This window comes from Scylla paramamosain, chromosome 5, assembly GCF_035594125.1.
Source record: "Scylla paramamosain isolate STU-SP2022 chromosome 5, ASM3559412v1, whole genome shotgun sequence".
Lineage (NCBI taxonomy): Eukaryota > Metazoa > Arthropoda > Malacostraca > Decapoda > Portunidae > Scylla > Scylla paramamosain.
The window spans coordinates 17,744,192-17,771,691 of record NC_087155.1 but is presented as its reverse complement, the minus strand read 5'-3'; the positions used below and the strand labels follow the sequence as shown (position 1 = coordinate 17,771,691).

Below are 27,500 nucleotides of genomic sequence, written 5' to 3'. Positions count from 1 at the left end.
GCCACCACCACCACCACCACCACTATCATTACTACTGCTTCTTCTGTTGCTACTTTCGTTAGTACCACTGCTACTACCACCATCATGATTAGTAATGCTCCCGCAATTACCATAACCTCAGGACTGTTATTATAATTTATCACCATCACCACCAGCACCACCAGCACCACGACCCTCGCCAGTACGACCACCACCACCACCACTATCACTACCAGCACCACCGCCACGATGTTACTCCACAACTTTTCCTTTGTCGTGTCTTGAATCGCTTTATGGGATCAAGTCTCAGGCAGTCTCGCCTGCTTCTTTACGTTAATTTATTTATTTATTTATTTTACTTATTTTATTTTATTTTTTTGCCCCTTTGAGAAAACATAAAATAGAGCGTTAAGGACACAACATTTACCTGACCTGGGAAAGTGACAAATTTTCGGATTTTCTCTCTCCTCTGGGAAGGAAGCCATCAAAGAATGTCGCCTCCCAAGAGAATAATAAAATAAAAAGTTTACATGAAATATTTAAGGTGATGTGCTTCAATTCTTAATTTTTCTTATCTTTTCATAAAATACACTGCGGTTACCAAGGAACAGGTGGTGGTGGTGGTGGTGGTGGTGGTGGTTGTCATGGTGGTGTGTGTGTGTGTGTGTGTGTGTGTGTGTGTGTGTGTGTGTGTGTGTGTGTGTGTGTGTGTGTATGTGTGTGTGTGTCAGTGGCGATGGTAGTAGTGGTGGCGTTGTGAGAAGGCATGCCTGTGTTAATGGTGGAGGTGGTGGGTGTAATGGTAGTGTGTGTGTCAGTGGTGATGGTAGTGGTAGTGGAGATAATAATTTTAGTGCGAGAGTGAGTGTGTTGGTGGGTCGGAGAAGTAACACTGATAAATAAAGTGGTTTGCAATATACCTCCATGCTATTTTGCAACACCACCGTTAGCTAATAGTATCACCTTTGTGTGTGTGTGTGTGTGTGTGTGTGTGTGTGTGTGTGTGTGTGTGCGAGCAACTCAGCACGACCTTGACGAGTTATAGACGTCTCCTGGTAACTTTTCCTTTGGCTAGAGTCTCCTTTGGCTAGAGTCGGGAAATATTATTGCTTTCAGTAAGAGGCATCGGTCCCTTACCCTATCCATGTTTTCCCATAACGTTTAGTCCTATCCTGGCGCGACGCCCAGGCAGCAGCACAACACTCTTCAGGTACAGGTTAGGCGCTTTGGAATCCCTGCCTTCACAGCTTCCCTCCTAAATATTTATGGCCCTGGCGCTCCTTACTCACAGCTACACATTCTGAATTAACCTCCTCCGTCACTGATGTTTCAAACACTGAGTCTGCAAGGGTATCATTGGTCTCTCCCTCTGTCAGCTCAATGATGCTGAATACCAGGTAGATGACAGTTGTGCAGATGCTATTCGAGGCTTGATGAGTTGCTAGGAACGTCATACATCTCAGATCAGGTAAGATTTTCCAGTTATGCCTTTTATTATCATTCTCTGTCCATAAGACAATTATCTTCAAATTTTGGATAATCCTTTTGACTACACTCTGTGGGGATTAACCTTTTATTTGCAGCTTTGTTGTTGCCCTTTTACATAAAAAAAAAGAAAAGAAAGCTATTCCAGATGAATGTCTTAGAGTGACTGGCCTTTGGGACTGGAATACTAATTGGGCTTTCTGTCCTGCATTTTTAAATCCCATTGCAATAAGAATCCTAGAAGAGAAGAGAAAATGTTATGCGACAATCTTGTGCGAGCATTAGATCACTGACTAGCACTGACACGTCCCTTCGCATGACAGTATCAGTGCAGCTGTCGATGGCGGAAGATAGATTACGTGTCACTTGTTGTCTCATAAATTGTGTTGAGCTCAGAACACTGATTTGTTTTACTTCGTGTGTGTGTGTGCATGTGTGAGGTAGCTCTATGCTGGTGGATCTCTGCTCATGAATCGCCTGGATCAGTGGTCTAATAAAGAGGATCACATGCGTTTTAATGCCTGATAGAGGCTATTCAGAGCTTAAAGGTTGGCAAAGCACGGAAAGAACCTGTCACAGGCAACGATTCGTACGTTTATATGTTTCACTTTACAATTCCACGTGTGCATAGATTTAACCTTTTGTTAAGACGCTAGTGTTCATATTCTCCACTCAGTTGTAAAAGTAATAAACCACGCTACACAATTTTCATGTATGGAAGTAGTCTCTGGACGGAAGGACAAATTTAATATTTTTACTACCTTAATATTCTCTTCTTCAGTGTAGGATATGAGGTGTACAGTATATCATAAGGGTTGTAAGAGGCGAAAACGTACGTGTAGGTAGGAAATACTTACACTGCGTACGTAACACTGTCGCGATCACGTATCAAATCAGCGATCACTTCGTGAGACTGAATCGCAGCTTGTTGGCTTCACTGCTTGAAACCGTGGACTCTGAGTAACAACATGGGAGGATGAGAGGGTATTGGCAGACTTCCCAGAAGACCATTTTCCTCATAAGGTTGTATCGGAGGCTGCCCACAAAGCAAAACCCACGGGACACGTAGAGAAGAGTATCGATTCCGCCATGAGTTGCTCTTTACGTGGATGGCGGACACGTGGAGACATGACACACACACACACACACACACACACACACACACACACACATCTACATCAAGAGGTCAGTGGGGCAGCTGTTCTCACGTGTCCACGCCATAATCTCATCTTTTCAAATGACTAATTTCGAAAAGTAACGGCTGAAATGGATGAGGTGATGGCTACAGCTTCAAGACCGGTAATAGATTGTACCAGGAAAGAAATGACACTTGTTTACACTTACTACGCATCTCCTGAACGCTTGGAATTAACACTTACAAGATTATTTTAAGATCATTTACTTCTGCATTAAATCTGAAGGTGAGAGCAAGGGGGGTAAGAGGTGAAATAGAGGAAAAAAAAAAAAAAACTTGAATTACCAAGCTGTCTGACAGACTGAAAGATGACACCGATAGGCCGCAGGAATGAAGGACACACACACACACACACACACACACACACACACACACACACACACACACACACACACACACACACACACACACACACACACACACACACACACACACACACACACACATAGTCCCTTCTAGGTTAGACTTACCTTTAGGATTAATGTTAAGTATTTCCCCACCCCCTCTGTACATTTTCAGTTTGTTAACTGCCTAAATAATAAACTGTTTATTATTATTATTATTATTATTATTATTATTATTAACATACATAGAGACAAGCGAAACTAACAGACTGTGAAATCAAAGGCATACAGATGGACAAATAGACTGAATGACAAACAAAATGACAGGCAGAAAGAGTAGAGAAAAGACCATACTGACGCACACACAAACAACACACAGAGGCAGGCAAATAGTGAGACACAGAGAGAAAGACAGACGACAATTCTAAAACAAAAGAACACATTGTTATAAAGATACAAAGATGAATAGTACAAATAACTGACCAAACCAGACAAAGACAGAATAAAAAAAAATTAGCGAGGGACAAAGAATTCTTCGCTAAATTTAGACATTCAGATGAAAACAGACACGCATATAAACACCCACCCAAGCATCTTAGGAGACAGGCGGATAGGTAGAGAACTAGACGTACCTACGGGGATAGAAGAACCGCTCCAGACGTCCCTGAGACTAAGCGACAAACCCTATCACTGAGGAGAGCCCCGAGCAAGCGGCGGACACTGATTAATCGGAGCTGAGTGACCGTTCAAAGGGTAGATGGCGAATCTCTCTCTCTCTCCCCTGTGGACATGAGCCTCGGAGGGAATGAAGGACTGTTGTGTAAATCCCGCCTGATTAATCGCTTTGTGTTGGTGTTCGTGTGGCGCACGGTGACTCTCCGTGGCGGTAAATAAATACAGACTCCATCTTGTCTTACGAGGTTTTTTCCTGTGTGTGTGTGTGTGTGTGTGTGTGTGTGTGTGTGTGTGTGTGTGTGTGTGCTGACGATTTTCGCTTCCTTTCATTATTGTTTAATTGAGATTGCCTGAAATTGTTTATTTTGTTCCTCCTCTTCCTCCTCCTCCTCCTCCTTGTGCTTCTGCTTGTGCTTGTGCTTCTGCTTCTTCCTCTCCTTCTCCTCCTCCTCCTTCTGCTCTGCTTCTTTGGCTTTGATAAAATAAATGGTGTTGCAAGGCGTTTTCTTTCACTTTACTATTTTTCTTTTCCTCTCAATGTAGTTTAATGTTAATTGGCTTCATTTGCGCGTCCCTCGTTTCCTCCTCTTCCTCCTCATCCTCCTCCTCTTCTTCATTGGCAGTGAAGGTTGCAGCCGCCGAACTGGAGAACGGTGCTGCTTCCAAGACGATGTTGTGTAGCGGATTAACTGAGACGGACAAGGGTCGGTCAAGGGAGATTATTGGATAAGTAAATGACGGCCCGCGAGAAGAGAAGGGCTCAGGGCTCAGGGCTCAGGGCTTGGGACTCAGGGCTCTTCTAGACTTACATCATGGCGAGGCGATCCGTCCTTCCGTCTCTCCGTTATTCTGTTTCGGTCTACGTACATTTTTCAGCGATCTCAAATAACATCAGCGCGGATGAGAAGTAAATACTGGGTCGGAGAGTTTGTTATTCGAGTGCCAGTGTTCTCTTTCCTGAGCGGCCAAAGAAATGGGAGTAAAAACGCGCCATGTTTCTCGTGGAGATTGGAAAAATACGGTCAGTCTTCAGTTTTTTGAGACTGATAAATGTGAAGAACACGTGAAAAATGATACACACTCGTAGGAAGGACAGTTGTTGACTGTGTTTATCTGATTTTTTTTATATTTATTTATTTATTTATTTATTTATATTTTTTTTATAATATTTACCTCTTTCTTACAGCACCATCCCCACCACCACCACCACCACCACCACCACCACCACCAATATCACTTTTATCATCACATTAACAATTACCACTGCTTCTGCCACTACTACTACTACCACCACCACCACAACAACTATTACTACCACCACCACCACTCCAACCAATGATATTACAACCATCCCCACCACTAACTACAACTGTCATAAAAGAACAACAACAACAATAACAACAACAACAGGAGCAGGAGCAGCAACAAACGAGCCAAAATGATTAATGTTCTTTTGGTTACAGAAAAAAAAAGACAAATTACATGGATCAATATTATCGTCGTAATTAACTTGATGAATTAAACCACAGTACAGCCAAATGACAACCCTCCTCCCTTCTTCATCTCCCTTCCCTCAATTCTCTCTCCTTTCCCTCTCCTTTCCTCCCTTCTTTCCTTCTTTTCTCTCCCTCTCTCTCTCTCTTCTTTTCTTCTTTCTCTTTTCCTCCCTTCTTTCCTTCTCTTTTCCTCTTCTCCTTTCCTTCTTTCTTCCTTCTTTTCCTTTCCTTACCTACCTTCTTTTTCTTCTCTTCCTTCTCTCCCCTTCTTTAGTCCTTATGAGTAACTCTCTCTCTCTCTCTCTCTCTCTCTCTCTCTCTCTCTCTCTCTCTCTCTCTCTCTCTCTCTCTCTCTCTCTCTCTCTCTCTCTCTCTCTCTCTCTCTCTCTCTCTTACTTTTCCTATCCTGTTTTCTTTCTTTTAATTCTTCTTACTTTCTTTCTGCTCATTCCTTCAAGTATCTTTCAAATTCTTTTTTTCCCCTTGTGTTATTCTTTCTTCCCTTTCTTTCCTCTCAGCACATTTCTTCCCTTATACTTCATATGTCCTTCTATTCCCTATTGCTTTCCCCCCTCCCTTTCTCATTAACTCCGTGCTTCCTTCCTCCTTACATCCTTTCAGCCTTTCATTCCGAGCCTAATTACTTGCTCTCAAATTAACCAAACAAACCTGGTTCATTGGTCTCAGGCGGCCTCTGCTGTTCCCCTGAGAGAGAGAGAGAGAGAGAGAGAGAGAGAGAGAGAGAGAGAGAGAGAGAGAGAGAGAGAGAGAGAGAGAGAGAGAGAGAGAGACGGCTAGACACAGATGAAATTTAAAGAAAGAAAAGAAAATGTACACCCAAAAAGATAAATGCATAATCGAACGCACAAACACACGGAAATAAAGCGAAATTAATCGTTGTGTAGAGGAGGGAAGTGAAAAATCATCACTTTGTTTTTCTTTTTTTGTTTCACCATGTTGTGTAGCTTACCTCACCTCATCCTGGGTTTCCGGTGCAACAGACACACACACACACACACACACACACACACACACACACACACACACACACACACACATCCAGAGGGAGAAAGAAAAAGCCTCGTTTCTGGATGGAAAAACATGATACACCGCTGCACCTTATTCGCACAACACGAAGTTCACACGAATTTTATATTGGTTAACCTCTGCGGAAAAATCTCAGCAGGTTGTCGAACTTCGCACCTGTTTCCCTTTTTGTGAATCAACAGTTAACACTTTCACTTAGACCTGCACATTATTTCATCCCGTAAATCCGGTGAGTTATTCCGTCCATCATCGTTGCTGTAGTGACCACATGTTTGGCCTTGTCGTTCCAATTTCAAGATTCTTAAAAACCCCCAAGGCTTTACTAATTTACAGTTTTTTCAGTCCGATAAAGAAAATAAATGGAAGCAAAACACGGAAGGAAGGAAAAACATAAGAACATAATAAAATAAGGGAAGCTGCAAGAAGCCGTCAGGTTTACACGTGGCAGTTCTTGCATGAAACATAGGTATCTATTTCATTCTCATCCATAAATTTGCCCCAAAAATCTACTTTTAGATCTTCATGATGACTCGACACTAAGAAAAATACCATGCCAACATATTCTGTAAAAAACTGATGCACCGATTCTCTTCCCTTGCTTTACAATTACACTTTCCAGAATTGTTACTCCTCCTATCCCCTTCCTAGCACCGCGGCGTCGTCTTGGGGAGAAGACGGCACAGTTTCAGGGAAGTGTTTACGTCTCACAGAATAATTTCTCAGAATCTTCCCGCCCCTGCTTGTGGACGCCTTTGAGTAGTCTTCCGTTCCCAGACAGTCGATAGCGAAAGTAAATTTCAATCGTGATGCGGTAAATCGGAAACCAAATGATCTTGTTTTGAAGAAGCGCCTCTCGTCAGGACAACAAGATTTTTCCCCCACCACGTGTCGCAGCCAGGCGAGGTTGGCAGTACCTCTGTCGATGCCTCAACCGAAACCCAAAGTGACGAAGTAGTGAGGAATTAGAAAGAATTGAGGAGGTTGTTCATTAAAAACTTGAAAAAAATTAACATTATTATCCTCAAATGAAAACTCATAACCTTAAAATTTCCGGTCTCACAAATGTAAACGCACACATCATCGCAAACGTAATACCGCAGACGAATTCACGCTTCTGGCTTTGCGAAATTTGTGGTTTGTGAGTGCGGAAGTGGTTCTCTCTGCTGAGGTCGCCATACACACGTCAGAGCAAAGTCATTAAGAATTGAGGGACGTTATGGTTGGTTATGTAACGAGAAAGATTGTCTTGTGATCTGTGTGTGTGTGTGTGAGAGAGAGAGAGAGAGAGAGACAGAGAGAGAGAGAGAGAGAGAGAGAGAGAGAGAGAGTGTGTGTGTGTGTGTGTTCGTACATGTCAGGTCACGTACACTACCGCTTTTATATTGACTAATACAATTATGGGTTCCCTCATCCTCATACACGTCCTTCCTCCCTCTTCTGCCTGATGCGGACATGAGTCATCGCCAGGATTTGTACACATGGCGTCAGACGCACACTCAGACAGACACCAGTGCCTACCTATGAATAATTATGCAAAGCAAGCACAGTGCAAACAGGCGTGTTTATCCGGAAAATCATGTCTGTATCTGCTTGCCTTCCTGCCGTCTGCTTGCTGCACCCTGCTGATGGAGCCTAAGATGAGCTGCCGTGTATTGGCCAACACTAGGATTGAACAGGTGATTTGTTCGTTTTGCCTCTGTTCGCCTGAAACAGCGCGAGTTTGGCTATCCATTAGGCGAGATTGTGCCGAGCTGTGGGTCTGACAGCGGGTCGACAGGCGCTCCTGCACGAATACACTTACTGTGGTGTGCTGCTCTGTGCGCACGTGTGTGTACGAGTATATCATCATCATCATCATCATCATCATCATCATCACCACCACCACCATTGCCATCATTATCATCACCATTAGCGTACATGATTTTATTGCATAATAAATGACTCCTTCACAAGTTCTACAAATGTGTAAGTCATATACCATGCAAGGCTAGGCCAGGTCGTACTAGCGAGACTACTGTGTTTCAAGGTCACAGTTGCTCATCTCACGTTCCCTACCTATTCTGTGGCAGGTAAACACAGCAGTAGTGTGCCGAGGCCGCGGTTCGCATCGACTCATTAAGCTCGGAATTTGTGCCCGGATCCACGATTACCAGACCGCTATGACCACCACGACACCGCGAGCTACCATGTGTGAATATATATATATATATATATATATATATATATATATATATATATATATATATATATATATATATATATATATATATATATATATATATATATATATATATATATATATATATATATATATATATATATATATATATAATATTTTTTTTAACGTCCATAGCCAGCAGCAGTGTGGCGGAGCAGATGGCGCAACAAGAAGAGACGAAACTTTTTTTGTTACATTTTTTATAGTATTTCTATATACTTTCTTTTATATTTTTCATCTGTGTGTCTGGCGAGGTTCCGTCATGCTGACCTCAGCGGAAGCAGGTGACCGCTGGTCGGATCCCTGTGTCCTCTGCTGCGGTCGCTTTTCCACAATATAATCATGATAATTGTGTTTAGTTTAAATCTCTGTATTTTCACGACACTTTTTCTGTTCTTTTCCTGCTTACATTTAACACTGCTATACCTCCAGTTACGACCAGCAGAGCAACGAAATAGCCAGCCAGGCACAGGTAACGGCAGGCAGGCAGGGAGGCAGGCGGTGGCGCAGCGCTGACTTGTACCCCAGGTAGTGGCACCCTCTTTACTTGTCCCTCAGGCATTGGCATCCTCTGCGCTCGTCTCTCAGGCATTGGCACCCTCTGTACTCGTCCCTCAGGCAATGGCACTCGACTCAGGAATTAGCACCCTCTGCACTCGTTCCCTAGGCATTGGAACTATCTGCACTCGCCCCTCAGGAAGTGACACCTTCTACTCTCGTCCCCTAGGCATTGGAACTCTGCACTCGCCCCTCAGGCACTGGCACCCTCTTTACTTGTCTCCCAGGCAGTGACACCCTCTGCACTCGTTCCCCAGGCATTGGCACCCTCTGCACTCGTCCCCCAGGCATTGACACCCTCTGCACTCGTCTCCCAGGCATTGGCACCCTCTGCACTTCTCTGAAAATGTGTTAATTGCAATTTTTTTCGTGAATTTTATTCAGTTATGTGTTTTAGGGAAATAAAAAAAACAATGGTAATGGAAGGGAAACGCTTTTATCTTTTGTCTCTATTTTTCCTCGGACAGCTTGAAGTTGATTGCATAAAAGAAGGATTAGGAACACGAAACAGAAATATATTCAAACTTTTAAATTTACTAAAATATACGCTTTGTCATGGGAACTTTTGGGGATAAAGGAAAAAAATGCACTGCCATCATAAGTCATCATTTGTTAGTCATCAGCATCGCCATCAACACCACTGCAACTCATGACTCATTCATACACACGCACACACAACAACAACAAAAAAAAAAGATAAGTTAATTAATAAATAAATTTAAAAAAATAAAGTAAATGAAATCAATAAAAAAAAACTTTAATTGCTTAATGAATTCTTTAATCAAACAAGTATATAAAGTAAATAAATAAAACCAGCAGATAATTCAGAATCCCAAGCAAAAGAGTGGGGGCATTGACACACAGCCTCGCACCTCGCCTCCGTCACTCACACCCTCACGTTCCCTGCAGTTCACCCGCTCATTACTATTTGCTTAAACTCTTCCATAAGGGGCGCGCCTCTACTCTTTATCTCAGTGTTACGGCCCACGCCCTTCCTCCCTTCCACCTGTCTCTGCCTGTACCCGCTGTTCTGCCGTGCCCCTGTCTGTCTGTCTGCCAGCATGTCTGTCTGTCTGTTTCTCTCTCTCTCTTTCTCACACACACACACACACACACACACACACACACACACACACACACACACACACACACACACACACACACACACACACACACCTGTATATGCATATGGGGTCCTGTCTTCTCCTGGGGCGGTGCTTCTCGCATCCTCGCGTTGTGTGTGTTGCCTTTGTGCACTTCCCTCACTCAATCTTTATCTTGCAGCTGTTATTTCTTTCGTCGCGCCATAAACCTTGGCATTACCTCCCTCCATGATTCAACCACCATAATTAACTTAGAGCGTCATATTACTATTATCATATTAATGCTACTATCTTTGTTGTTGTTGTTGTTGTTACCATTACTACTACTACTACTACTACTACTACTACTACTACTACTAATAATAATAATAATAATATAATTACTATAAACTGCCTCACTGGATACTTGGAAAATTATTAATCCAGAGATATAAAGAAAATCGCGGCTACTTGAATTAATTCCCAAAGGCCGGTTACTAGGATTCCTACAGTCACTCACTTCAATACCTTACATTTTTTTTCACTGCATATATTCACATCAGCACCCACCATAACCTGTCCTAGCAGTGGCACAGCGGGCAAAGCAAGGATGACATAAGCAGTCCTCAGGATACAAGAAATATTGGATTCAAGCTTGATAAAGGTTGATTGAAAAAAAAAAAAAAATTTGTTCTCAAACAGAGTGGAAGATCACAAGAATAGACTCTGTAAACAGCCTGTTAGTTCCGAGTTATTGGGTAGCTTTAAATGAGGATGACAGGTGCAAACAGAAAGGTATGTTTTATACAAGGACTGCCACGTGTAGGCCAGATGGCTTCTTGCAGCCTTCCTTATGTTTTTATGTTCTTATCTTTGACCAGAAGCGCCAAATTCATTGTCTTCGCATTTTTCCATTAAACAAACACCATGTAATTACTAATGGTGGTTATGATGATGATGATGATGATGACGATGATGATGATGATGATGATGACAACAGTAATAATGATAATGGTGATGAACGAGGTCGAGGAGAGCCATGCTTACATTTGGAAGTCAACTATACGAGTATACATACTATACCGAGATGCGTCACTGGTATAATAGCGATAGTAATAAATAATACCTGCTTTTCTTTCATCAGGATAATACGCCTCTGTAAGTCATATTAGAACGTGTGATAATCCACTAGTAAAAATATGTCAATTGCTCAATCCGCCGATGAAACCTAATTACATAATTCTGGGCGATGTAGGTTGATGAGAGGGACACGAGTGGCTGGGAAGTGAGGAGAGTGGTCGTTATGATGTATCAGTAAGTGTACAGGCAGTTAGGAATCGAATTTTAGTGACAAATGTGTGAGTGTTTTCTATGTGTGGGTGTGGGTGTGTGGGAGGTTCCATCGAGTACGTTAAAAGGCAGCCAGAAATAGAATTTAAATGATAGAATAGATGTGTGTGTGTGTGTGTGTGTGTGTGTGTGTGTGTGGGTGGGTGTGTGGATGGGTGGGAGGGTTGGGTGTGTGTGTGTGTGTGTGTGTGTGTGGATGGATGTGTGGGAGGGTCCATTCCGTTAAAAAATCAAAGAAGGACAGGTATATGGACAGGCTAACGGAGGTGGGATGTATGGGTAGATGTGATACCAAATGTTGTGATGATAATGTGATGAATAATGGGTGTGGGTAGTTTTGTCAACACGAGTATGAGAAGCGTAGTGTAAAGCACAGGTAGAGGAACTGGGTGATGGAGAAAACGTGATGTAATAGACACAATGACAATGGATATAATTAAGAATGTCACTGTATAGAAAGATAATGCAGAGTGGTGTCAATAGCCATGTCAGTATCGTTACTCATCAAGTAGAACAATTGAAAGCACAATGCAATATAACTAAAACGTTATGCAGGTGTCAAGGATCCTTTCTCTTGTCCAACCTTTAATTAAAAAACAGATAAGTGGCAGGAGAAAAGTTGAACACGTGCCACTAACGTATCATGAGAAACAACACATTACCGGTGACGTGTGAGACAAAGGAGGGGAGAGGGAAAGGTCGCAAGGCTACTGGAGGCTGGGGTGAAGAGGAAGACCATTGAGGGATAGAGGGGGGTGATGGAAAGACCGTATGGTCTTCGCAGGGTTATTGCAGGTTGGGTTGAAGAGCAGAGCTACTATATTAGAGATCGAAGAGAAATGTGAGCTTGTGAGTTTTTTTATTTATTTTTTTTTATGTAGGAAAGGCACCGGCCAAGGGCAACAAAACCGTAAAAAAAAAAAAAAAAGTGAGGTGCTGGTCCCCGAACAGTCAAAAGCGGTAGTCAAAAAAGTGCAGGATAACTGTCTTGAAACCTCTCTCTTGAAAGAGTTCAAGTCATAGGAAGGTGGAAATACAGAAGCGGGCTGGGAGTTCCAGAGTTTACCAGACAAAGGAATGAATGACTGAGAATACTGGTAAACTCTTGCATTAGAGAGGTGGACACAATAAGGGTGAAAGAAAGAAGAATGTCTTGTGCAGCGAGGCCGCGGGAGGAGAGGCATGCTGTTAGCAAGATCAGAAGAGCAGTTAGCTTGAATAGTGGTAGAGGATAGCAAGAGATGCAACATTACGGCTATGAAAAAGAGGCTGAAGACATTCAGTTAGAGTAAAGGAGTTGATGAGGCGAAAATCTTTTGATTCCACCCTGTGTTACAAGGGAGGATTATTAGGTGAGTGAGCTGCGGGGGAATGCACGCGAGGGACAGGCAAGGGGCAGGGCAAGGTTGTTGGAATCGAAGAGCAGCAACAGCAACAGGAGGAGGAGGAGGAGGATGTGCAATGTGTAACCACGTCCTGCACTGCGAAACAACACAATAAATCCTCTGACCTACTTTCAAAGATTCAGGTCACCTCGTATAAAAAAAAAACGAGATGAGAGAGGGATGCAGGGAGTGAACAGAGAGACAGAGAGAGAGAGAGAGAGAGAGAGAGAGAGATAGAGAGATAGAGAGAGAGAGAGAGAGAGAGAGAGAGAGAGAGAGAGAGAGAGAGAGACTAACAGACAGACAGAAAAACAGAAAAGACGAAGAGACAGGCACAAAAAAAAAAAAAAAAAAACGATGCGATGAAAAAAAATAAGCAGGCCATTAATTTTGTTCTCTGTCAGCTCGAGCAAGTGCAGCCCTTACTCCTTCCTGCCCTTACTTCTCACGTGGCACGCTTAGGTAGGTATTTGCGAAGGCCACTATGAAACAAAAGGAAGGGACAGAAGGGTGGTGGTCACTGAGTCTCTTCAAAGTTGAGACAGACAGATCGATAGATGCATAGCAGAGAGAGAGAGAGAGAGAGAGAGAGAGAGAGAGAGAGAGAGAGAGAGAGAGAGAGAGAGAGAGAGAGAGAGAGAGAGAGAGAGAGAGAGACGGGGGGGTAGCTGTTGACTTTATAATTAATTGCAGCAGTCGAGGCATATTTTAAACGTGTATCAGTATAATATTCCACGACTGATGTTGCATGTTTCTGTCCCATTTCCCTTGTCATGGCACTAATAAAGGAGGGTCGCCAGACAGACACAGACATACAGACATAAAGGCAGACAGAAAGAAAGACAGACAGACAAACAGATAGACAGTTGGGTAGGCAGGCAGTGGCGGAGACAGACATTCAGCCACCTAAACAGACAAATGGAGAAATACACAGCGAGAGAGAGAGAGAGAGAGAGAGAGAGAGAGAGAGAGAGAGAGAGAGAGAGAGAGAGAGAGAGAGAGAGAAAATGGTGTGTGTGTGTGTGTGTGTGTGTGTTAGGCCAAGGCAGTGCACGTCGTATTCAGGTGGAATTTAACAGGCGAGCGCGTGGCCTGTGTTGGTGTAGGTGCGAGTCGTAGATGCCAGTGATTCCTGTGATTGTTTCCTTAACCGACGCAATACCAGCGCTGATTTTGGACCAGGTGAGGGCTCGGGCTGGTTCATTGCTGGCGTGCCGCGAGGCGGGGCGTCGTGTCGTTGTCTTGGGAGAGATATAAATACAAATATACATACGCAGATGGATACATACATACAGACAGACAGACAGACGGACAGTTAAACAGACATCCGTACCAGGAACAAACCCAGATCAGAGACAGACACGCAAACAGACAGACAGACCGACAAACCACACACATACATATATTCATACAAATAAACACACACACACACACACACAGGCAGCCAGACCAGAAACAAGCCGAGACCAGAGATAAAGACAGCCACATAAACATACACGTAGACAGACACTTCCTTCACATTCTTTCGTGGTGGACTTATCGCATCAATCTTTTCTATTTTGTCTCTTAACTCTTTTTCTTCTTTGTTTGCAGGCTGTACGTGTGACGCGAGAGGTTGTCGAACTCTTCTTGCTTCCAGATGGCGAGGTGCGTGTGTCATTCCGCCACCTCCCTCTGACAACCAGTAAGCTATTTGTAATTGTTACCTTAGATTCTTGACACACACACACACACACACACACACACACACACACACACACACACACACACACACACACACACACACACACACACACACACACACACACACACACACACACACACACACACACACACACACACACACACACACACACACACACACTTCCTTATGACTTTGCTCTTTCTTTTTAAAATTTTGTTTATTTTATGTTTACCCTTGTATACACACACACACTCTCTCTCTCTCTCTCTCTCTCTCTCTCTCTCTCTCTCTCTCTCTCTCTCTCTCTCTCTCTCTCTCTCTCTCTCTCTCTCTCTCTCTCTCTCTCTCTCTCTCTCTCTCTCTCTCTCTCATAAATTGATCATGACTTCTTTCTTTTTTTCGCTCATGTTTATAGACAATACAATGCAATTAACTGAACTGCAAGGCGAAAGAAAATAAAGTAAATAACTGCAGAATAATAGTATCATATTTCTTATCCGATATTTGCAGCATTCGTTATAATTGCTTTCCTGTTGCGTGCAATGTTGCTCGTAGCTTTTGAGTTCCGTCTTGTCTATGTCTTGAGTTTGGTTATGGACAACATGGATTTATGAATAAGTGCATTTCGTTTGGAGGAAAACTGATTGACTTTGTTTTTCTGTTACTTTTTTTTTTCCTGTTCCTCTTAACTTCTCCTGTTTAATCTTGTCCGTGTCTTCTGTTAAATTAGAAGCAACACGAATTAAGAAACAAGTGCGTTTCATTTGGAAGAAAACTTATTGACTTCATAAACAGACACTTCCTTAGATTTACGCATTCTATGTTATTACCATTACACAACTTGTAATCAAGCCATTTCTTGGATACAAATCAAGAACGAGTGAATAAAAAAAAGTGCATTAAATGGAAAGGCAATAGATTACGAGTCTTTTTAGTCACTTCCTACTCGTCCACCACGCTTCTCCTGTCTGGATTTATAAGCTTAAACGGTTACGAGTCTGTGTGATTACTTATTGTTTGTCCACCACGTTTCCATCTGGACTTACAGTAAGGCTTAAGGGGTTACGAGTCTATTTGATCACTTCCTACTCGTCCACCACGCTTCCCTTGTCAGTATTTGAGTCTGAAGGATTATGAATCTTTTTGTTGACTTTCCACAGCACAACGCTACTCCTCATCATTCTCATATTCCTGTCTTTTTTTTTTTTGCTTCCCCCCCTTTTTTTTCTCTCTCTCCTCTGATGTACAAGTTTCCACCAACTGTTTCAGTAAATAACACTTTTTACTCCTTTCACGGGTTCATGGAAGACGAGAACTAACCAGAAGTGCATCACGTTTCATTTAAATAATTTTCTTTTTGCTTTTTTTTGTTTTTGTTTTACTTTTGTTTAAGCGAAATCAGTGAAACATGACTAGCGAGGGAGACACTTGCTATGGAATATAATCATTTGTTTATATTCATAATACCACTTATATCATAATTCGTCACTTTAACATTTCACTTTAAATCTTATCATCATCTTAAGAAATTATTGTTAGGATATATCTCTTGAACATTTCACAAGCAATTCCTGGACTTCCCATCACGTAAGACTTGTAGAGGGCAATAGTCGCTCCTTGTCTTGCGTCCAACATTTCATGGAGTGCAGCGCGGTATTTGTTTTTGTTTGGGGAACGAGAGGACGGAGGGGTGGTAGAGGCACGAGTGGTAATTGTGCATTGGTATGAGTGCAGTTACCAGACCTGTGAGCTGTAAATTGCAGTGTAGCCTACAAGCAGAACTGGATGTTAATTATATTTATCTCCTAATAATGTAATGACATTGCTTGACCTGAGATGACTGACTACTATTTCGGTGAAGAAATTCAGGAAGTGCATTAGATTCGATACCAGGTTTTAATTAACACGCTGGTGATTGAAAACCCTCTTTGGTTCTCTATGTCATATGTAAGGCGTTCGTCGGATCTGAGATAAAAGAAAAGAATGTATTGCAAAATGTAGGAGCTCCAGGAACATCCCGCGTCCGAAATAATGTATTTTATTGATATTAGCGATCTATTCCGTCACGTGCCACTGATCCTACCGCCGCGTCTTATATACAAAATTTACCGTGTCGCACCTTTGTAATACACTGAACTCTTCCCCTCACTCTGGACTTGCTTCATTAGTACGTTGCTTGTATACTAACTCCCCTTTCTTGGTAATGGTGTAGCGGTGTGCTTGTGTTTGGCTGTGAGTAAAGCGTTGGTGGTTCCGGGAGAACAGAAACAAGAAATGCTGATGTGCTGATCAAACTGAGTAACTAGTTTTCATAGCGTTGCAGTAATATCTAATCCATGACACCGGCAGACAGTTACGTACGCCTTGCCGCCCTGCTGTGCAACAACATGGTGGCTCGTGACTTGCTGCCGTCCTCAAGCGATCACATCACTAGCAAGATCAGCAAGGCCCGTAAACGCTTTACTCTTTCATCACGATTATTTTCAAAAGCCACAGAGATGATTAGCCGGGTTGTCAAGTATGTTTTTCCTATCAGTAGTGTAGAACAGTAAAGAATACCCCTGTAACTTCAACTAGAGCCTTTTGAAAGTAGTAGAGGTGCGGCTCGGAAGTGTTTCAGAATATGGTCCCAAGACTCGTGCCGGATCTTTACCACGCTAAGAAGGGCTGCTCCCGGTACTGGCATTGGGGCTTCTGATGCTGTAGATATTCTCATTTATTCCTTGGAGTTCTAAGGTGTCCTCTAATGAAAAGCTCGTGAATATGAAGAAGATAAAAGTTTCACAGTTTAATTATCTCTGTAACTTCACTTCCTCTAGCATTACTTGCTAGTCACTACACTAACAGCCGTGATTGTAACGTACTTATCCCTGCAGGTTCGACGTACAAGCTCCCTTCAGGAGTTACGCGAGCGCCCTTTTGGCTTCCTCCATTACCAATTGTCAATAACATACAAAATTATTTAAAAGGAACTGACTTAGAGGAACCCTGCCGCCAATACTACTCACGCGTAACATATATTCTTCAAACATCAACACATTTTAAAGGATGGCAACTAAAGTGAAGGTTCCTGAGCCTTCAAAAATATGTCAGAACATCTTTGGTCTACTGTTTATTTTTTATGTTAAGTGACGCAGTGAAGTGCAGCATGTGCGTTTGGAAGCCACGAATTGTGGTCCTTGTACACATACTGTACTGCTACATATATTGTTCTGGTTGTCGTGTTGAGTAAATCCACAAGACTGAGGTCAGCCTGCCTGGCCGGGGCGGACACTGCACCCCACACCGTCACATTAAAAGTCCATTGCTCCTTGGAGGATAGTCCGGTAAATGACTTCAAGGACGTGAATATTACATGCGATGGTTGCAACAGCTTTGCCGATAAGGTCAACGGGAGCAGTTAGCACGAACAGAGCATTTTCATAAGGAATTATAAGTTAGAAAAGAAATTACCTGTGATGCATGTGAGTCATTTTCAGCGTATGATAAAAAAAAAATATTATTTTATTCACGAGTCGTGTGCAGAAAAGGTCGATAGCCTGAGATGTGGCCACTGCCACTTGTCCTTTATGAAATAAAACCTTCAAAATATTTCTTTCCTAAATACTGTTCTCAGCCGCGGGATGCATATTCGCTTTCCTTAGTTTACCAAATATTTCTTTGTCGTGTAATGCAAATTTAATGTAGTAGTTGTAATTTTGCGGATGGCTGGATGGAACTAATACAACACACACACACACACACACACACACACACACACACACACACACACACACACACACATACACACACACACACACACACACACACACACACACACACACACACACACACACGCACACACACACACACACACACACACACACACACACACACACACACATAAAGGTAACAGCGCGTGAGTAATAGGTTTGATGCACTTGATAAAACAACAACAAGACAACAAGGCTGAAGTTACAAAGACACACACACACATGCAGCAGACAACGGCCGCCGCCGCCTCGCCTCACATACATCTTGAAGCAAAAAAAAATTAAAGGTGGCATCGTTAATAACAAAATCGTAGTATCTCTTAGCACAAAACTTCAAAGCCACACCTCGTAAATGAAACTCAGCCTCCGCCTCCCCTCTTTGTCTCCAGGTAATGATTCGCCGGGACTCATATTTTCGACGAATTTTTCCTTCCTGTCTCGGGTTTTTTTTTTTTTTTTTTTTTTGTTGCTTTCAGTTTCGAATTCAGAACTGCAATAAAGAGCAGACGAGATCCTTTGATGACGCGTGTAAAAGCCTCGAGAAACAGTGAAAACAGATTGCAACGGAGGACACGACAGGGGAGAGAGAGAGAGAGAGAGAGAGAGAGAGAGAGAGAGAGAGAGAGAGAGAGAGAGAGAGAGAGAGAGAGAGAGAGAGAGAGAGAATGACTAGAAAGACTCTTGCCTGGTGACACACTGACACAACAAACACACACACACACACACACACACACACACACACACACAGGTGGGCAGTCATATTGAAGTGACACAATAATAGAATGATATAAAATGAAATACAAGTAAAGGTGAACTTTTATGGGTAAAATGGCTGTTTTTCCGCAATAGGACACATAAAACATGAATATATTTGTTTCATATCTAACAACAAACTATAAACAAACCAGAAAGTTGAGAAAAATGAAAGAATAACGGAAAACTTGCACGTCACGGTATTTTGAAATGGTATTGTAGAAGGTGTCTAGCAATACAGTATTTCATGCACACACACACACACACACACACACACACACACACACACACACACACACACACACACACACACGAGTGCAATCAAAGCAAACAAAAACTGTGCAAACATCACGACTTTTCCTCCGCCACCTCCACACTGTGACCTAAATCATAAGTTTCCTCCTCCTCCTCCTCCTCCTCCTCCTCCTCCTCCTTCTCTTCCTGTACCGTGCCCCTGTCCGTCACCTCCGAGAACACAGCAAGTTCATCAAGCGGAGAGTTGTAATCCGGCAGAAGTTTGACAAAAGAAGTTCAGTCCCTCACCACGCCTACTTTTCTGTCCCCTTGTTCATCCCTCCCTGTGTTCCCCTCGTCTTCCTGCTTCTCTGTTTCTCCCCTCTCCCCGTTTTCTTTTTTTTCTTTTAACTTCTTCCTCCTCCTCCTTCTGTTCCTCCTCTTGTTCTTGTTCTTGTTCTTATTTTTCTTGTTCTTGTTCTTCTTGTTCTTGTTCTTGTTTTTCTTGTTCTTGTTCTTCTTGTTCTTTTCCTATTTTTCTTGTTCTTGCTGTGTTCTTTTCATGTTGTTTTTCTTCTTCTTGTTCTTGCTTTTGTTCTTGTTTTTGCTCTTTTTTTTTCTTTCCTCTTTTTCCTCCTCCTCCTCCTCCTCCTCCTCCTCCTCCTCCTCCTCCTCCTCCTCCTCCAGCATTCGAGCTGTTTTCTGCTGGCACTGTGCCGGTGAAGGAGAATCATTGGGAAGAAACGTTTCTGTGTAACATTCTCTTCTATTCTTCACGATGTGGTTTGCCAATAGTTATATCAATTCACCTCATGTCCTCCTTACAGTCCAATAGATATAAAAATTATGTTCGTCCTATGTCCTTCCTATCCTGTGTTTATTCCTCCTTCTCCTCCTTCTTCTCCTCCTCCTCCTATTTGTGCTTCGTTTGTAATCGTATGCATTTCTTAACTAATCCTTCTTCGTTATCTTCTTCCTCCTCTTCCTCATCCTTCTCTTCTATTTTATCCACCTTTTCGCTTCTCCTCATCTTTATCCTTCCCGTTTACTTTATCCACATTTTCTCTCTTCCTCTTCCTCCTCCTCCTCGTCCTCCTCACCTTCCCTTCTATTTCATCCACCTTTTCCCTTCTCTTCCTTCTCCTCTTCCTCCTCCTTCACTTACTTCCTCCATTTCCAGTTTCGTTTCCTTATCTTCCTATCCATCCTCTTCTTCTTTTATTTGCTGTTTTGACTTTCTTGTGTTCTCACGAAGCTTCGACCTAGCTATTTTTTTATTTTATTTATTTATTTATTTATTTATTTATTTTTATTCTGCTCCTATACTGGGAACGAAGATTTATAGCCAAGCAGGCAACCACGTGTGTATCCTGCATTCTTCCTGCTGCCTGCTGTATTTTTTGCTACTGCCTCCTTAACTTCTCTACTTCCTTCTAATTTCCTTACTTATTTTTTTTTTTTCCCCTCGGTTATTAGTTTTCCTTCACCTCTGTCCTCCACACATTCATTCCGCTCCCTGTTATGTTTCTGATATTATCTCTCCTTAACACTTCTCTTCTTCCTTCTTCTTTGCCTCCTTTTATTCCTTTCCTCCTCCTCCTCCATTATTACTTTTCCTGTATCCTTGTCCTCGGTTCATATTCCTCCACTTCCTCCTTCTCCTCTTTCTCTTCCCTCTCCCTCTCCTTTCCTTGTATTACTTGTCGCATTTCTCAATACACGCCGGTATCAACCTTGTGTTTATCTTAAATTAAATTCTTCCTAAACATTGTGCTTATTTTCAAAGAATTTTATCAGAAATATCCTTCGTTTTCCTTCCTTCTTTTCCTTTTTCGTCTCTTTCCTCACTCTCCTCTTCCTCCGTTTGTCAAGTCAACCAGAGATCCTTCTTTCTTATCCCTTTCCCTCCATTCCTCCCTCCCTCCCTTTTATCCTCCGTTGGCTCCCCTCCTCCTCTGTCCCCCTCCTCTCGGCAGGCTCTCTCAGCATGGGGTGACGCCATTATTACAGTATGTGCTGCACGATTTATGATTGGTTGGCACGGAGGCTCCCTGACGTCACCACCTCAGCAGCCAATGGGGTGATGCCTTTGTTTAATTGAGAAACTGGATATACATAGGCAAGTGTAATTAAAGGATGAAGTATTATTGGCACGTTTGATACACTATGTAAGCTGGCTGTGGTGAATGTGTGTGTGTGTGTGTCTGTTTGTGTGATAGGTAGCTAGGTAGGTAGAGAGAGAGAGAGAGAGAGAGAGAGAGAGAGAGAGAGAGAGAGAGAGAGAGAGAGAGAGAGTGTGTGTGTGTGTGTGTGTGTGTGTGTGTGTGTGTGTGTTACTGTCAGACTAGTGTATGTAGGTCGACTGTGTGACGCGTGATTCAATCATTACATACGTGCTCACCTGGCGGTCGTGTGTTTGGTCTGGTAAAGATTGCCTCGAGACTATGTATCACTTCTAAGCTGTAATTAAGGGGAAGTGTATCATACCACAAAGGAAGGGAAGGTAACTCTGTGTTACATGTAGTACTTCTGACTGGTGGGGCGGTAATGTTAAAGGCGTTGGTGGTAGTGGTGGTGGTGGTGGTGCTAGCAGCAGTAGTAGTAGTAGTAGTAGCAGCAGTAGTAATAGTAGTAGTAGTAGTAGTAGTAGTAGTAGTAGTATCAGCAGCAACAGGAACCTTGTTTATTTGTTGATCATTTACATACGAGTTTAATATCCCATTAATCTCACTTCTATTATTGAAACTCTTGCATATTTATTCAAATTACACACACTCCTACATAAGACATCTAGCACACTATGCATCTTCTTCACTCAGCCACCACTCTTATAATTTTCACAGTTCCCATCCATCAGACACATAAATCTAAATATTTATCCTCACTTCACTTTATCCCCTCAGTCAGTCACATCTTATCCTTCACATAGTTCTCGTCCGTCAAACACACAAAACTAAAAAAAAAATTATCCTCCCTGTTGTGTTTACTATTCCGTCTAAGCCAAGACACCCGGCGGAGGAACTGACCGCTGACCCGCTGACCTGGTTTGCTTGCGTGGCCTGGCTGGACGACCTCTGAGGTGCTTGGTGCGTTACTGAGGGCAGAGGTCAGGGGGGTCGTTCCTGTCCACCCTGCAAGATTGTTTGTGTCTTGTATTCGTTTTGTTTTGCCGGTTTTTTTTTTTTATTTCATATTTTTAAGTGTCTTTATGAGTTCAGTGTGTACGTTTCTTTTTATTTCTACTTGTAACTAGAGAGAGAGAGAGAGAGAGAGAGAGAGAGAGAGAGAGAGAGAGAGAGAGAGAGAGAGAGAGAGTCTTCTTACATTATATTCCTCTCCCTTCTATACCTCCATCGTTTTACTTTTTCCTGCTTCTGTCCTTAGTCCACATACCTCCTCTTCTTCCATTCGCATTTCAGTTTCCACCTTCTGTCTCCTCACCTCTTCCCTCGATGGCGTAAGAAATATTTACTGGAATGTTCGCTTTAGTTCTACACTGGAGCATCAATCTCTGTGTTCTACTCTTGATATTGTTTTCAGGGATGGGAGTTCGTCTGCTTTAGTTTTGATGAATTCTTGATTTTCCTCCCGTCTTTTGTCCAAGGTTTGCTTTCACTGGGATTAATTTGACAGAGAAATTTTGCTGTGACATTGATTTCGAGCTGTGTGTGTGTGTGTGTGTGTGTGTGTGTGTGTGTGTGTGTGTGTGTGTGTGTGTGTGTGTGTGTGTGTGTGTGTGTGTGTGTGTGTGTGTGTGTGTGCGCGTCCGTCTCTGTGGGCGGGGATACTGACATGGAAATATGCAGAATTCTAATACCAGAAACAGGTGTTGTAATGCAAGTCAGGCATTGTCATATTGGTGGTAATTCTTTGTCTGGCCTAAAACATACTGCCACTGGTTTTCGCGACTCGTGCCTCCCTCTCACCCGTGACAGCCTGAGAGGGACGCATGTTTTTCGTTTTTTTTTTCTATGGATGTTTTCCCGTGACGATCTGACACTCTTGCCCCGCTGCCCTTGACCTTCCATTCATTTCTTCTCTTCGTCGTCATAATTGCACCACTGCAAGACGTAGCCAGTGCCTTTATTTTCAACTTTATACTTCTGTATGCACAAAATGTAGTGTTTTTTTTTCCTTTTCTTTCTTTTCGCGTCGTCCTTAGGCAAACTTTTTCGGAAGGGGAATAAAAAAAGTTCTGCTCTGAATTTAACTTTTCCTATTCTTTCATTTCCATGACACCTACCAGATTTTTTTTTTTTTTCATTCCTGCTTGAAATATTGGTGCAAAAATCGGAACAACTATATATACTTTGATAAATACTGATATTACTCCTCTATTGATATCTTTGAAAATCAACTAATGGTAAAGCTAACTGATGCAATGATTGAAAATATCTTATATATATATATATATATATATATATATATATATATATATATATATATATATATATATATATATATATATATATATATATATATATATATATATATATGTAAACTTTGGAGAGTGATGAGAACTTTACGAGTGAATCAGTCAGCTACCTCGCCGTGACGAAGAGGAGACATTGGAGCGTGGTTTCTACATCAGCTTAGCATACGATGAATGTAAAGATTATTGATGGCAGAGAAGACAATAATGAGTACAGGAGCGTTGTTAAGTGAAATATGGCGTGATATGCCTTGTGTTTTTTTGCGATGTGGCGTGATCCAGATTGGTATAGTCGGGAAGTAATGAGTCTATTTTTCGCATAGGGACAGTGTCTAGTGTGGCATATACAGTGTAGCATAGCGTGGTATGATGTACCATGCTGCATCGGTGCAGTATAGTGTAGCACAATAATGCAGTAAAATCTATGAGTGAAATGGGCCATAGCTTGGTGCAGCGGAGACCCGCAGGGACGAAGCAAGACAAACACGGGGAGAGGAAAGACTTCTGAAATATCACAGATTTAAGAGTGAAAAGTGAAGGGTGTTGTACAACGCAGCGTGTAAAGAATAAAATGTGACGAACAAGAAAACAAAACAGTAGAAAAAAAAGAGAGAAAAAAAGTGAAGACATGAAAACAAAAACATATGAAAAAGAAATAAAAGGAGAAACAAGAAAGAATTGAAATATAGTTGGAAAAGTGACCTTCCTTTCATAACACTGTAAAATGAAATACACAAACTTGAAATTAAACTAGGCCATTGTAGTATCAGATCGTTTCAAAAACATCTTAAAGAAGTGGAAACAGACATTTCTCAACAGACATTTTCCAACCTGAGATGAACAACACGAGGTGATACAAACCATTGCTTAAAACTCCCGCCATGAAAAAAAAATAAGAAACCCAAGAGAGAAAGTAAATTGAAAAGCAAAATCCTCATAAAACTGATATTTATTTTTTTCTTTTTTATTAGAATCTGCTTCAATGTGCAGCACGGAATAATGTGGCGAGCTCATGTGGTGGGAAGTGATGTGGCATGCCAGTGTGGTGGGGGGAAGTGCAGAATGTGGTGTGATTTGGTGTGGCGGAGTGAGGGGGATATTACTTGGTGTGCGTGTGTGGTAAAATGTAGCAAGGCAAAGTAGAGTGAGGTGTGAGTGAGATGTGGTGGGTGGAGTATTGATGTGTGTGTGTGTGTGTGTGTGTGTGTGTGTGTGTGGTGTTGAAAGTGGTGTTGGTGGTACAGTGATGTGTTAGAGATATGGTTTGTGGAGTAATATAATGTGTGTGTGTGTGTGTGTGTGTGTGTGTGTGTGTGTGTGTGTGTGTGTGTGTGTGTGTGTGTGTGTGTGTGTGTGTGTGTGTGTGTGTGTGCGTTGATATTGATTTTGGTGGTATAGTGATGTTGGTACTGTAGTAGCATGGTGGTATATGATGTGGTCTGATGGTGATGAGTGGTGGTGAAGTTTGCGATAGTGATGTAACGTGTGTTGCTTTCCAGTAATGACGTGATGTGTGGTTGTCTGTAGGATGGCGTGGTTGTAGTTGTGTGGTGTGGCTGCGTGGTGCGGTGTGACAAGGTGTGGTACAGCTGTATGCACTATACGGTGTGGTTGTGTGTGGTGTGACAATGTGGTATATGAACAAATCTCCCGTTGAAAAAAATAATAAATTCCTTTACTGCATTACATGGCAATAAAATCACATTAACTTTGCCATTAAGACCCATTACGGAGGGATGACTGAGGATTAACAGGATTGGCTGGCGGCTAGCGGGTCATCGGTCATCAATCATCACTCTTTTCATAAATCTGTACCTGAACATTTCACGATCACACACTCTTTTATTCCCTAATGAAACAGAACTGCTAATTTCTTTCCAGCACTGAAACATTTTTTGCTTCATTACTAACGTCACTTTAGTATTTGCAACTTTTGATATGATTTAGTAAGAGAGAAAAAGTGTGATAATAGTTATACGTTTTTTTATTTTTTTTATTTCAGTAGTGCTAAAAATTAAAAGGAAGATATGATTAACGCACGGAAGAAATTTAGAAACCATATATTTTTACATTCATTTTAACAACAGGAAAAATCAGTTTGTTGTGTTGGGCTTAACAAGATTTGTTTTGTTATTTCTGTAAAGATTTTTCCCTTGACCAACATTTTCACTCGCTGAAATGTTAAAATTCAGCCCTAGACTTTAGAAATAATCGTGTGGTGAAGAGAATGAGGCCGACCAAACGCCTACGTACACACACACACACACACACACACACACACACACACACACACACACACACACACACACACACAATACAATTTGTCTATATGTTTCTACCTCTTTAGTCTGCTTGTGTGTGTGTGTGTGTGTGTGTGTGTGTGTGTGTGTGTGTGTGTGTGTGTGTGTGTGTGTGTGTGTGTGTGTGTGTGTGTGTGTGTGTGTGTGTGTGTGTGTGTGTGTGTGTGTGTGTGTGTGTGTGTGTGTGTGTGCTTGTCTTGTTTATTTCCTTGTCAGTCTGTGATTTTCTTTCTACATATCTATCAGTCTGTCTGTCTGTCTGTCTGTCTGCCTGCCTGCCTATCTGTCTGTCTGTCTGTCTGTCTGTCTGTCTGTCTGTCTGTCTGTCTGTCTGTCTGTCTATCTGCCTGTCTACTTATGTATGCTGTCTATTTATCTACCTCTGCGTTTCTATAATCTGTTTTGTTAATTTCACATTACAGTCAATTCAAGCTGATAATAATTATGACACATTGTAAACAGATGAGGAAATATGAGCACTGAAGTGCGGCAAGCTCGTCCTGCGCTGCATTTGATCAGACGGAAGCTACACACACACACACACGCACACACACACACACACACACACACACACACACACACACACACACACACACACACACACACACACACACACACACACACACACACACACACACACACACGGAATCACCTTGTTTTCATATAAAAGCACTGGATATGTAGCAATGTAAGAGGGCAGGCAGAATACAAAGTAAAGCGATCCTGACTTGCTGATTGATTTACTGTAGTATTAGTGTGGCTCGGTGCAGCGATAATACTGCTCGGAAATAACGCTCGAGCTTGCTGCTCCGTCGGCAATGTATGTTTTTGAGTCACGTCAAATACACGTATGAGGTGAAGACAGCTCTAGTAAAATGACTTTTGTTGGATGGCGCGATTTTCTTTATTCTTATTGTGTATTTTGTCGTCGTTGTTGTTTTTTTTCCTCATATGGTATTTGGTGAGCGATGATTTTAACATTCATATTCTTCATTCTTATTATTTTTTATTTATTTATTTATTTTTTGTTCTTGTTTTCTTGTTCTCGTATTCTTCACGTGATATCTTGAAAGCGATAACCTCAGCATTCAGAGTTTTATTCGTGTCAGGGTGAGAAAGAATTTTCTGTAACCACCGATTGTGTGGACTGCTACCTTTGAGATGTCTGACGTTTGGCTTGACAGGTTGTGGGTGAACTTCATCGAGTTATATTAGGAACGGCCATGTTTTTTGGAATGTCAGAGATAAAATATAAATTATGGAAACGGGAACATGGAAAAGCATTTTAACGTAGCCATGGATCCGATTTCATTGACAACAAGTTCTTGAAACGAATATTTGAAATGAATACAATGCACATTATTGTACAATTCTCCTTAAAAAAAAAAAAAAACTTTTCTTTTGCAGCTCTGTTTATCGATGAACAGGCAATAATCGAGCGCCTAATAACCCGTAATAATTGAAAGTGTGTTAAAGTTCACACTGTCCTTCCTCGTAACCTTTCTAAGTAAAGTTGCTTCTTTTAATTATG

At 42.0% G+C, this 27,500-nt stretch overlaps 1 long non-coding RNA gene across 1 annotated transcript in view; it reads left to right on the top strand.

Annotated features, from left to right (window-relative positions):
- LOC135100609 (uncharacterized) overlaps nucleotides 1-27,500 on the top strand; it is a 56,484-nt gene that overhangs the window by 16,232 nt on the left and 12,752 nt on the right. Inside the window, exon 2 of the long non-coding RNA XR_010268815.1 lies at nucleotides 14,408-14,498. This is a non-coding gene — a long non-coding RNA (uncharacterized LOC135100609). The remainder of the gene's footprint in view (nucleotides 1-14,407; nucleotides 14,499-27,500) is intronic.